This window comes from Heterodontus francisci, chromosome 3, assembly GCF_036365525.1.
Source record: "Heterodontus francisci isolate sHetFra1 chromosome 3, sHetFra1.hap1, whole genome shotgun sequence".
NCBI lineage: Eukaryota > Metazoa > Chordata > Chondrichthyes > Heterodontiformes > Heterodontidae > Heterodontus > Heterodontus francisci.
In genome coordinates, this window is record NC_090373.1 from 194,378,789 (window position 1) to 194,391,244 (window position 12,456).

The 12,456-nt window shown below is 47.7% G+C and overlaps 1 protein-coding gene across 1 annotated transcript in view; it reads left to right on the forward strand.

Moving 5' to 3' along the window:
* Nucleotides 1–12,456, forward strand: part of LOC137367175 (dynein axonemal heavy chain 6-like) — a 1,370,791-nt gene that overhangs the window by 400,632 nt on the left and 957,703 nt on the right. The window lies entirely within an intron of this gene.

Sequence of the window (12,456 nt, forward strand, 5' to 3'; positions counted from 1 at the left end):
CTGAGCTGTGAAAGAAGGTGGCCTGTGGCTGAGATGCAGGCATGCATCTGTCATGATGAGGCATTGTCCAACCCCCTGTGCCACAGAGATCAGAGAAAGTTTATGGCACAGCAAGAGGCCACTTGGCCCATCGTGTCTGTGCTGGCCAAAAAGCACTCCACCCATTCGAATCCCACCTTCCAGCATTTGGTCCATAGCCCTGCAGTTTATAGACTTGAGGTGCATACCCAGTATCCTTTTGACTGAGCTGAGGGTTTCTGCCTCAACTACCCTTTCAGGTAGTGGGTTCCATACCCCACCACCCTCTGGGTGAAAAACATTTTCCTCATCTCCCCTCTAATTTTTCTACCAATCACTTTAAGTGTATGCCCCCTCGTCACTGACCTCTCTGCTAACATAAATAGGCCCTTCACGTCCACTCTATCCAGGCCCCTCAAAATTTTGTACCTTTCTATCAGATCTCCCTTCTGCCTCTCTGTTCCAAGGAGAACAACCCCAGCCTATCCAATCTTTCCTCATCCCTACATTTTTCCAGTCCTGGCAACATCCTCGTAAATCTCCTCTTACCCTCTCTGGTGTAATTACATCCTTTCTGTAATGAGGTGACCAGAATTGCACACAGTACTCAAGTTGTGGCCTAACTAATGAGTTATACAATTCCAGCATAAACTCCCTGTTCTTGTATTCTATACCTTGGCTAATAAAGGAAAGGATTCCATATGCCTTCTTAACCACCTTATCGACCTGTCCTACTACCTTCAGGGTAAAGGCCTGCTTGGCTATGCAACTGAAACCCGACCCGGGCCCAACAGAACCACATTCAACCAGCACCCGACCCGGCCCGAGTCCTTTGATTTTGTCCCGCGCCCAACCCCACCCAACTACCGGAATGAAGTTGATTATACCAAAGAGGTTGTGCTGTACCTTGGGTGGAACGGAGACGTTCACTCGCTCACTGCAGACTATTGCGGAGTCTGGATGCATGTTTCGCGCTTTGACTTCCTGGCTGTTCGAATTTTGAAGCTTTACCCTCCCTGACTAAAAGGCGACCTGGCCCAAACTGACCTGAGCCCGAATGCCGGACCGGAAGAGAGACCCGACCTGACCCGAACCCGACACATGTCATCGGGTCTGGTCAGGTTCGGGTTGGGTAGCCATGCTATACTTCAGGGATCTGTGGACATTCACTTCAAGGTTCCTCACTTCCTCTACACACCTGAGTATTTTCCCATTAATCGTGTATTCCTTTGCCTTGTTTGACCTCCCCAAATACATCAGCTCACACTTCTTTGGGTTGAATTCCATTTGCCACTTTTCTGCCCATCTGACCAGACCATCATTATCTTCCTGCAGCCTACTCGCTATCTACCACCCAACCAATCTTTGTGTCATCTGCAAACCTCCTGATCATATCCTCTACATTTACGTCCAAATCGATACCACAAAAAGCAGGGGATCCAGTACTGAGCCCTGCGGAACGCCACTGGAAACAGCCCTCCAGTCGCAAAAACATCCGTCAACAATTACCCTTCGTTTCCTGCCACTGAGCCAATTTTGTATCCACCTTGCTGCTTTTTCCTAGATCCCATGGGATATTATTTTTTTAACCAGTCTGCCTTGTGGGACCTTGTCAAAAGTCTTGCTAAAATCCATGTAGATCACATCAACTGCACTACCCTCATCTATTTTCCTTGTTACTTCTTCAAAAAATTCGATCAAGTTGGTCAGACAAAATCTTCCCTTGCTGACTATCCTTGATTATCCTGTGTCTCAGAATAGATTCCAATAATTTGCCCACTGGTTAAACTGACTGTCCTGTAATTATTTGGTCTATCCCTCGCTCTATTTTTTAAACAGAGGTACAATGTGAGCACTCCTCCAATCCTGCGGCACTATATCTGTATCCAGTAAGGACTGGAAAATGATGGTCAGACTCTCTACTATTTCCTCTCTTCCTTCTTGTAACAGTCTGGGGTACATTTCATCCGACCCTGGTGATTTATCAACTTTCAAGAATGCTAATCCCATTAATACTTCCTCTCTCGCTATGTTTATCGCATCCAATACTTCACACCCCTCTTCCTTAACTGCAATATCTGCATCGTCCCCCTTTTCTGTGAAGACAGACGCAAAGTATGCATTAAAAACCAGACCAACATCTTCCACCCCAACACGTAGTTTACCTTTTTGGTCTCTCCTTAGTTATCCTCTTACTCTTAATGTATTGATAAAGCATCTTTGGGTTCACCTTGATTTTTCTTGCCAATACTCTTTCATGCCCTCTCTTTGCTTTTCTAATTTCTTTTTTGATTTCACCCCTCCACTTTCTATACTCCTCTCGGCTTTCTGTAGTATTGTGTTCTCGGTGTCAGACAAAAGCTTTCCTTTTCTGCCTTATTTTACCCTGTAAGCTCCTTGACATCCATTGGGCTCTAGATTTGGCCGCCTCACCTTTTTTCTTTGTGAGAACATGTTTACTCTGAACCCCATGGATCTCCCCTTTGAATGCCTCCCACTGATTTACCTTCAAGTAGTTGTTTCCAGTCCACTTTCGCTAAATCACTCCTCAGTTTAGGAAAATTGGCCTTGCCCCAACTGAGAACTCTAACTCTTGTTCTCTCTCTGTCCTTCTCCATAATTATGTTAAAACTGACTGAATTATGATCACTACCACCAAAATGCTCTCCCACTGCCACTCCTTCCACCTGTCCATCTTCATTTCCTAAAATTAAGTCTAAAACTGCGCCCTCTCTTGTTGGACTTGCTACACACTGGGAAAAGAAAATTTCTGAATGCATCTCAAGAATTCTGCTCCCTCAATTCCTTTCACACTTAAAACTATCCCAGTTCATATTGGGATAGTTAAAATCCCCTACTATTACTGCCCTATTTTCCTGCACTTCCCAGCGATTTGCTTACACATATCTGCTCTCCTATATCCCTCTGACTGTTTGGGAGTCTATATGTGATTGCCCCTTTTTTGTTCCTTAGCTCAATCCATATGGCCTCATTTGATGAACCTTCCAACATATCATCCCTTTTCACAGCAGTAATAATTTCTTTGAGCAGAATTGCCACTCCCTCTCATTTCTTATCTCTCTCCCTATCACGCCTCAAAACCCTGTAACCAGGAACATTGAGCTGCCATTCCAGTCCCTCCTTAAGCCATATTTCTGTAATAGCTGTGATATCTGTGTAATGTTCTAATTCTAATTCTAATCATACTGCCATGTGTCTATCTGTGCCCTCAGCTCATCTGCTTTATTTGCTACACTCCTTGCATTGAATTAGGTTCCCTTGCGCACTGCAAAACTCTTTTTTTATTTTCTAACCTTTGTTTCCTCTGTGTTCCAGACTCATCCATTAATTTTCTGCCTTCCATTTTCATTTCTGATTTTGTCTCAACTGAGTCTACCCTCAGGTTCCCATCCCCCCTGCCAAAATAGTTTAAACCCTCCCCAACAGCACTAGCAAAACATCCTGCAAGGAATTCAGTCCTGTCTCTGTTCAGGTGCAACCCGTCCAGCCTGTACAGGTCCCATCTCGCCCAGAGCCTATCCCCATGTCCCAGAAATCTAAAGCCCTCCCTGCAGCACCATCTTTCCAGCCACGCATTTCATCTGTCTTATCCTTCTATTTCTATACTCTTGCACGTGGCACTGGGAGTAATCCAGAAATGACTACTTCTGAGGTGCTGCTTGCTAATTTCTTACCTAGTTCCCTAAATGCTGGCTGCAGGACCACATTCCTTTTTCTACCTATGTCGTTGGTTCCGATGTAGACCATGACTGCTGGCTGTTCACCCTCCCCCTTCAGGATGCTCTGCAGCCGCTCATGACATCCTTGACCCTGGCACCAGGGAGGCAACACACCATCCTGGATTCACATCTGCGGTCACAGAAACGCTGGTCTGTTCCCCTGACTATTGAATCACCTATCACTATGGCTCTTCCAGTCTTCCCTGTACCCCGCTGTGCAGCTGAGCCACCCGTGGTGCCATGGACTTAGCTCTGGCTGCACTCCCCAGGTGAAGCATCATTTTCCTCAGTATTCAGAACTGAATACCTGTTTTAGTGTGAGAAGTGCTCAGGGGTCTCTTGTACTACCTGCCTGTTTCTATTTGACTGCCTGGCGGTCATCCATTCCCTCTCTCCCTGCATACACTTACGCTGTGGGGTGACCACATCTATAAATATTGCTATCCATGTCGCTCTTATCCTCACGAATGCACCGCAGTGTTGCCAGCTGCTGCTTAAATTCCAAAACCCGGAGCTCAAGCGACTGCAATTGACGATACTTTCTGCACAAATGGTTCTCCAAGATACGGGAAACATCCTGGAGCTCAGACAGGAGGTGCACTCTCGAGGTTGAAGCAACTCTGTCATTGCTTTATTTATTAGTTGACCCTTTGCTACTGCTGAAATTTTTTTAGCAATACTAAAACACCTGAGAACTATTAATAAAACATTAAAACATGTCAGAAATGCTCCATCCATCAATATTGGCGACCACGCTCTGGAAGTGGTTCAAGAGTTCACCTACCTAGGCTCAACTATCACCAGTAACCTGTCTCTAGATGCAGAAATCAACAAGCGCATGGGTAAGGCTTCCACTGCTATGTTCAGACTGGCCAAGAGAGTGTGGGAAAATGGCGCACTGACACGGAACACAAAAGTCCGAGTGTATCAGGCCTGTGTCCTCAGTACCTTGCTCTACGGCAGCGAGGCCTGGACAACGTATGCCAGCCAAGAGCGACGTCTCAATTCATTCCATCTTCGCTGCCTTCGGAGAATACTTGGCATCAGGTGGCAGGACTATATCTCCAACACAGAAGTCCTTGAAGCGGCCAACATCCCCAGCTTATACACACTACTGAGTCAGCGGCGCTTGAGATGGCTTGGCCATGTGAGCCGCATGGAAGATGGCAGGATCCCCAAAGACACATTGTACAGCGAGCTCGCCACTGGTATCAGACCCACCGGCCGTCCATGTCTCCGTTATAAAGACGTCTGCAAACGCGACATGAAATCGTGTGACATTGATCACAAGTCGTGGGAGTCAGTTGCCAGCATTCGCCAGAGCTGGCGGGCAGCCATAAAGACGGGGCTAAATTGTGGCGAGTCGAAGAGACTTAGTAGTTGGCAGGAAAAAAGACAGAGGCGCAAGGGGAGAGCCAACTGTGCAACAGCCCCAACAAACAAATTTCTCTGCAGCACCTGTGGAAGAGCCTGTCACTCCAGAATTGGCCTTTATAGCCACTCCAGGCGCTGCTTCACAAACCACTGACCACCTCCAGGCGCGTATCCATTGTCTCTCGAGATAAGGAGGCCCAAAAAGAAAAGGGGGGGGGGGGGACTAGTACTGATAAATCCTACTACTAATCAATACATTTCAGTCGTTCAAATAACCTTACTCGAAAAAAGATAATACTCACCAGCTACTCACTTGTTGCTTGTAATTAATACTTAATTTTTTTTGTCGTTTTCAGTCTGCCAGTTTTTGAGATGCGGTCGCTAAGCTCCAAAACTCACCAGCCAATCACCTACTTGCATCCCTGTGATGTCACACCTCTTTTTTCTCTTTCCAAATGCAGGCTCCAACTGGTTACAGGCAACAGCGAGCACCGCTGGTCTCACTGTTTATAATCCCGCTGGTCTCACTGTTTATAATCCCGCTGGTCTCACTGTTTATAGTCCCGCTGGTCTCACTGTTTATAACCCCGCTGGTCTCACTGTTTATAGTCCCGTTGGTCTCACTGTTTATAGTCCCGCTGGTCTCACTGTTTATAGCCCCGCTGGTCTCACTGTTTATAGTCCCGCTGGTCTCACTGTTTATAGTCCCGCCGGTCTCACTGTTTATAACCCCGCCGGTCTCACTGTTTATAATCCCGCCGGTCTCACTGTTTATAGTCCCGCTGGTCTCACTGTTTATAGTCCCGCTGGTCTCACTGTTTATAGTCCCGCCGGTCTCACTGTTTATAACCCCGCTGGTCTCACTGTTTATAGTCCCGCTGGTCTCACTGTTTATAACCCCGCTGGTCTCACTGTTTATAATCCCGCCGGTCTCACTGTTTATAGTCTCGTTGGTCTCACTGTTTATAGTCCCGCCGGTCTCACTGTTTATAACCCCGCTGGTCTCACTGTTTATAGTCCCGCTGGTCTCACTGTTTATAGTCCCGTTGGTCTCACTGTTTATAGTCCCGCTGGTCTCACTGTTTATAACCCCGCTGGTCTCACTGTTTATATTCCCGCTGGTCTCACTGTTTATAATCCCGCCGGTCTCACTGTTTATAACCCCGCTGGTCTCACTGTTTATAGTCCCGCTGGTCTCACTGTTTATAGTCCCGTTGGTCTCACTGTTTATAGTCCCGCTGGTCTCACTGTTTATAACCCCGCTGGTCTCACTGTTTATATTCCCGCTGGTCTCACTGTTTATAATCCCGCCGGTCTCACTGTTTATAGTCTCGTTGGTCTCACTGTTTATAGTCCCGCTGGTCTCACTGTTTATAGCCCCGCTGGTCTCACTGTTTATAATCCCGCTGGTCTCACTGTTTATAGTCCCGCTGGTCTCACTGTTTATAGTCCCGCCGGTCTCACTGTTTATAACCCCGCCGGTCTCACTGTTTATAATCCCGCCGGTCTCACTGTTTATAGTCCCGCTGGTCTCACTGTTTATAGTCCCGCTGGTCTCACTGTTTATAGTCCCGCCGGTCTCACTGTTTATAACCCCGCTGGTCTCACTGTTTATAGTCCCGCTGGTCTCACTGTTTATAACCCCGCTGGTCTCACTGTTTATAATCCCGCCGGTCTCACTGTTTATAGTCTCGTTGGTCTCACTGTTTATAGTCCCGCCGGTCTCACTGTTTATAACCCCGCTGGTCTCACTGTTTATAGTCCCGCTGGTCTCACTGTTTATAGTCCCGTTGGTCTCACTGTTTATAGTCCCGCTGGTCTCACTGTTTATAACCCCGCTGGTCTCACTGTTTATATTCCCGCTGGTCTCACTGTTTATATTCCCGCTGGTCTCACTGTTTATATTCCCGCTGGTCTCACTGTTTATAATCCCGCTGGTCTCACTGTTTATAACCCCGCTGGTCTCACTGTTTATAGTCCCGCTGGTCTCACTGTTTATAGTCCCGTTGGTCTCACTGTTTATAACCCCGCTGGTCTCACTGTTTATAGTCCCGCTGGTCTCACTGTTTATAACCCCGCTGGTCTCACTGTTTATAACCCCGCTGGTCTCACTGTTTATAGTCCTGCTGGTCTCACTGTTTATAGTCCCGCTGGTCTCACTGTTTATAGTCCCGTTGGTCTCACTGTTTATAGTCCCGCTGGTCTCACTGTTTATAACCCCGCTGGTCTCACTGTTTATAGTCCCGCTGGTCTCACTGTTTATAGTCCCGCTGGTCTCACTGTTTATAGTCCCGCTGGTCTCACTGTTTATAGTCCCGTTGGTCTCACTGTTTATAGTCCCGCTGGTCTCACTGTTTATAGTCCCGCTGGTCTCACTGTTTATAACCCCGCTGGTCTCACTGTTTATAGTCCCGCTGGTCTCACTGTTTATAGTCCCGTTGGTCTCACTGTTTATAGTCTCGTTGGTCTCACTGTTTATAACCCCGCTGGTCTCACTGTTTATAGTCCCGCTGGTCTCACTGTTTATAACCCCGCTGGTCTCACTGTTTATAACCCCGCTGGTCTCACTGTTTATAATCCCGCTGGTCTCACTGTTTATAGTCCCGCTGGTCTCACTGTTTATAATCCCGCTGGTCTCACTGTTTATAACCCCGCTGGTCTCACTGTTTATAATCCCGCTGGTCTCACTGTTTATAGTCCCGTTGGTCTCACTGTTTATAGTCTCGTTGGTCTCACTGTTTATAATCCCGCTGGTCTCACTGTTTATAGTCCCGCTGGTCTCACTGTTTATAGTCCCGCTGGTCTCACTGTTTATAGTCCCGCTGGTCTCACTGTTTATAGTCCCGTTGGTCTCACTGTTTATAATCCCGCTGGTCTCACTGTTTATAGTCCCGCTGGTCTCACTGTTTATAACCCCGCTGGTCTCACTGTTTATAGTCCCGCTGGTCTCACTGTTTATAGTCCCGCTGGTCTCACTGTTTATAACCCCGCTGGTCTCACTGTTTATAGTCCCGTTGGTCTCACTGTTTATAATCCCGCTGGTCTCACTGTTTATAGTCCCGCTGGTCTCACTGTTTATAACCCCGCTGGTCTCACTGTTTATAACCCCGCTGGTCTCACTGTTTATAGTCCCGCTGGTCTCACTGTTTATAGTCCCGTTGGTCTCACTGTTTATAATCCCGCTGGTCTCACTGTTTATAGTCCCGCTGGTCTCACTGTTTATAACCCCGCTGGTCTCACTGTTTATAACCCCGCTGGTCTCACTGTTTATAGTCCCGCTGGTCTCACTGTTTATAACCCCGCTGGTCTCACTGTTTATAGTCCCGCTGGTCTCACTGTTTATAGTCTCGTTGGTCTCACTGTTTATAACCCCGCTGGTCTCACTGTTTATAGTCCCGCTGGTCTCACTGTTTATAACCCCGCTGGTCTCACTGTTTATAGTCCCGCTGGTCTCACTGTTTATAGTCCCGTTGGTCTCACTGTTTATAACCCCGCTGGTCTCACTGTTTATAGTCCCGCTGGTCTCACTGTTTATAACCCCGCTGGTCTCACTGTTTATAGTCCCGCTGGTCTCACTGTTTATAGTCCCGTTGGTCTCACTGTTTATAGTCCCGCTGGTCTCACTGTTTATAACCCCGCTGGTCTCACTGTTTATAGTCCCGCTGGTCTCACTGTTTATAGTCCCGTTGGTCTCACTGTTTATAGTCCCGCTGGTCTCACTGTTTATAGTCCCGCTGGTCTCACTGTTTATAGTCCCGCTGGTCTCACTGTTTATAGTCCCGCTGGTCTCACTGTTTATAATCCCGCTGGTCTCACTGTTTATAGTCCCGCTGGTCTCACTGTTTATAGTCCCGCTGGTCTCACTGTTTATAGTCCCGCTGGTCTCACTGTTTATAATCCCGCTGGTCTCACTGTTTATAGTCCCGCTGGTCTCACTGTTTATAGTCCCGCTGGTCTCACTGTTTATAGTCCCGCTGGTCTCACTGTTTATAGTCCCGCTGGTCTCACTGTTTATAGTCCCGCTGGTCTCACTGTTTATAGTCCCGCTGGTCTCACTGTTTATAGTCCCGCTGGTCTCACTGTTTATAGTCCCGCTGGTCTCACTGTTTATAGTCCCGCTGGTCTCACTGTTTATAATCCCGCTGGTCTCACTGTTTATAATCCCGCTGGTCTCACTGTTTATAGTCCCGCTGGTCTCACTGTTTATAGTCCCGCTGGTCTCACTGTTTATAGTCCCGCTGGTCTCACTGTTTATAATCGCGCTGGTCTCACTGTTTATAGCCCCGCTGGTCTCACTGTTTATAGTCCCGCTGGTCTCACTGTTTATAGTCCCGTTGGTCTCACTGTTTATAACCCCGCTGGTCTCACTGTTTATAGTCCCGCTGGTCTCACTGTTTATAGCCCCGTTGGTCTCACTGTTTATAACCCCGCTGGTCTCACTGTTTATAGTCCCGTTGGTCTCACTGTTTATAACCCCGCTGGTCTCACTGTTTATAGCCCCGTTGGTCTCACTGTTTATAACCCCGCTGGTCTCACTGTTTATAGCCCCGTTGGTCTCACTGTTTATAATCCCGTTGGTCTCACTGTTTATAACCCCGCTGGTCTCACTGTTTATAGCCCCGTTGGTCTCACTGTTTATAACCCCGCTGGTCTCACTGTTTATAGTCCCGTTGGTCTCACTGTTTATAGCCCCGTTGGTCTCACTGTTTATAATCCCGCTGGTCTCACTGTTTATAACCCCGCTGGTCTCACTGTTTATAGCCCCGCTGGTCTCACTGTTTATAGTCCCGTTGGTCTCACTGTTTATAACCCCGCTGGTCTCACTGTTTATAATCCCGCTGGTCTCACTGTTTATAACCCCGCTGGTCTCACTGTTTATAGTCCCGTTGGTCTCACTGTTTATAACCCCGCTGGTCTCACTGTTTATAGCCCCGCTGGTCTCACTGTTTATAGTCCCGTTGGTCTCACTGTTTATAACCCCGCTGGTCTCACTGTTTATAACCCCGCTGGTCTCACTGTTTATAGCCCCGCTGGTCTCACTGTTTATAGTCCCGTTGGTCTCACTGTTTATAACCCCGCTGGTCTCACTGTTTATAATCCCGCTGGTCTCACTGTTTATAACCCCGCTGGTCTCACTGTTTATAGTCCCGTTGGTCTCACTGTTTATAACCCCGCTGGTCTCACTGTTTATAGCCCCGCTGGTCTCACTGTTTATAGTCCCGTTGGTCTCACTGTTTATAATCCCGCTGGTCTCACTGTTTATAATCCCGCTGGTCTCACTGTTTATAATCCCGCTGGTCTCACTGTTTATAGTCCCGTTGGTCTCACTGTTTATAATCCCGCTGGTCTCACTGTTTATAACCCCGTTGGTCTCACTGTTTATAATCCCGCCGGTCTCACTGTTTATAGTCTCGTTGGTCTCACTGTTTATAATCCCGCCGGTCTCACTGTTTATAGTCTCGTTGGTCTCACTGTTTATAATCCCGCTGGTCTCACTGTTTATAGCCCCGCTGGTCTCACTGTTTATAGTCCCGTTGGTCTCACTGTTTATAATCCCGCCGGTCTCACTGTTTATAGTCTCGTTGGTCTCACTGTTTATAATCCCGCCGGTCTCACTGTTTATAGTCCCGCTGGTCTCACTGTTTATAGTCCCGTTGGTCTCACTGTTTATAATCCCGCTGGTCTCACTGTTTATAGTCCCGTTGGTCTCACTGTTTATAACCCCGCTGGTCTCACTGTTTATAGTCCCGCTGGTCTCACTGTTTATAGTCCCGCTGGTCTCACTGTTTATAACCCCGCTGGTCTCACTGTTTATAGTCCCGCTGGTCTCACTGTTTATAACCCCGCTGGTCTCACTGTTTATAATCCCGCTGGTCTCACTGTTTATAGTCCCGTTGGTCTCACTGTTTATAATCCCGCTGGTCTCACTGTTTATAATCCCGCTGGTCTCACTGTTTATAGTCCCGTTGGTCTCACTGTTTATAATCCCGCTGGTCTCACTGTTTATAGTCCCGCTGGTCTCACTGTTTATAACCCCGCTGGTCTCACTGTTTATAATCCCGCTGGTCTCACTGTTTATAACCCCGCTGGTCTCACTGTTTATAGCCCCGTTGGTCTCACTGTTTATAATCCCGCTGGTCTCACTGTTTATAATCCCGCTGGTCTCACTGTTTATAGTCCCGCTGGTCTCACTGTTTATAACCCCGCTGGTCTCACTGTTTATAGTCCCGCTGGTCTCACTGTTTATAGTCCCGTTGGTCTCACTGTTTATAGTCCCGCTGGTCTCACTGTTTATAACCCCGCTGGTCTCACTGTTTATAGTCCCGCTGGTCTCACTGTTTATAGTCCCGTTGGTCTCACTGTTTATAGTCCCGCTGGTCTCACTGTTTATAACCCCGCTGGTCTCACTGTTTATATTCCCGCTGGTCTCACTGTTTATAATCCCGCTGGTCTCACTGTTTATAACCCCGCTGGTCTCACTGTTTATAGTCCCGCTGGTCTCACTGTTTATAACCCCGCTGGTCTCACTGTTTATAGTCCCGCTGGTCTCACTGTTTATAGTCCCGTTGGTCTCACTGTTTATAACCCCGCTGGTCTCACTGTTTATAGTCCCGCTGGTCTCACTGTTTATAACCCCGCTGGTCTCACTGTTTATAACCCCGCTGGTCTCACTGTTTATAGTCCCGCTGGTCTCACTGTTTATAGTCCCGCTGGTCTCACTGTTTATAGTCCCGTTGGTCTCACTGTTTATAGTCCCGCTGGTCTCACTGTTTATAACCCCGCTGGTCTCACTGTTTATAGTCCCGCTGGTCTCACTGTTTATAGTCCCGTTGGTCTCACTGTTTATAGTCCCGCTGGTCTCACTGTTTATAGTCCCGCTGGTCTCACTGTTTATAGTCCCGTTGGTCTCACTGTTTATAGTCCCGCTGGTCTCACTGTTTATAGTCCCGCTGGTCTCACTGTTTATAACCCCGCTGGTCTCACTGTTTATAGTCCCGCTGGTCTCACTGTTTATAGTCCCGTTGGTCTCACTGTTTATAGTCTCGTTGGTCTCACTGTTTATAACCCCGCTGGTCTCACTGTTTATAGTCCCGCTGGTCTCACTGTTTATAACCCCGCTGGTCTCACTGTTTATAACCCCGCTGGTCTCACTGTTTATAATCCCGCTGGTCTCACTGTTTATAGTCCCGCTGGTCTCACTGTTTATAACCCCGCTGGTCTCACTGTTTATAGTCCCGCTGGTCTCACTGTTTATAGTCCCGCTGGTCTCACTGTTTATAGTCCCGCTGGTCTCACTGTTTATAACCCCGCTGGTCTCACTGTT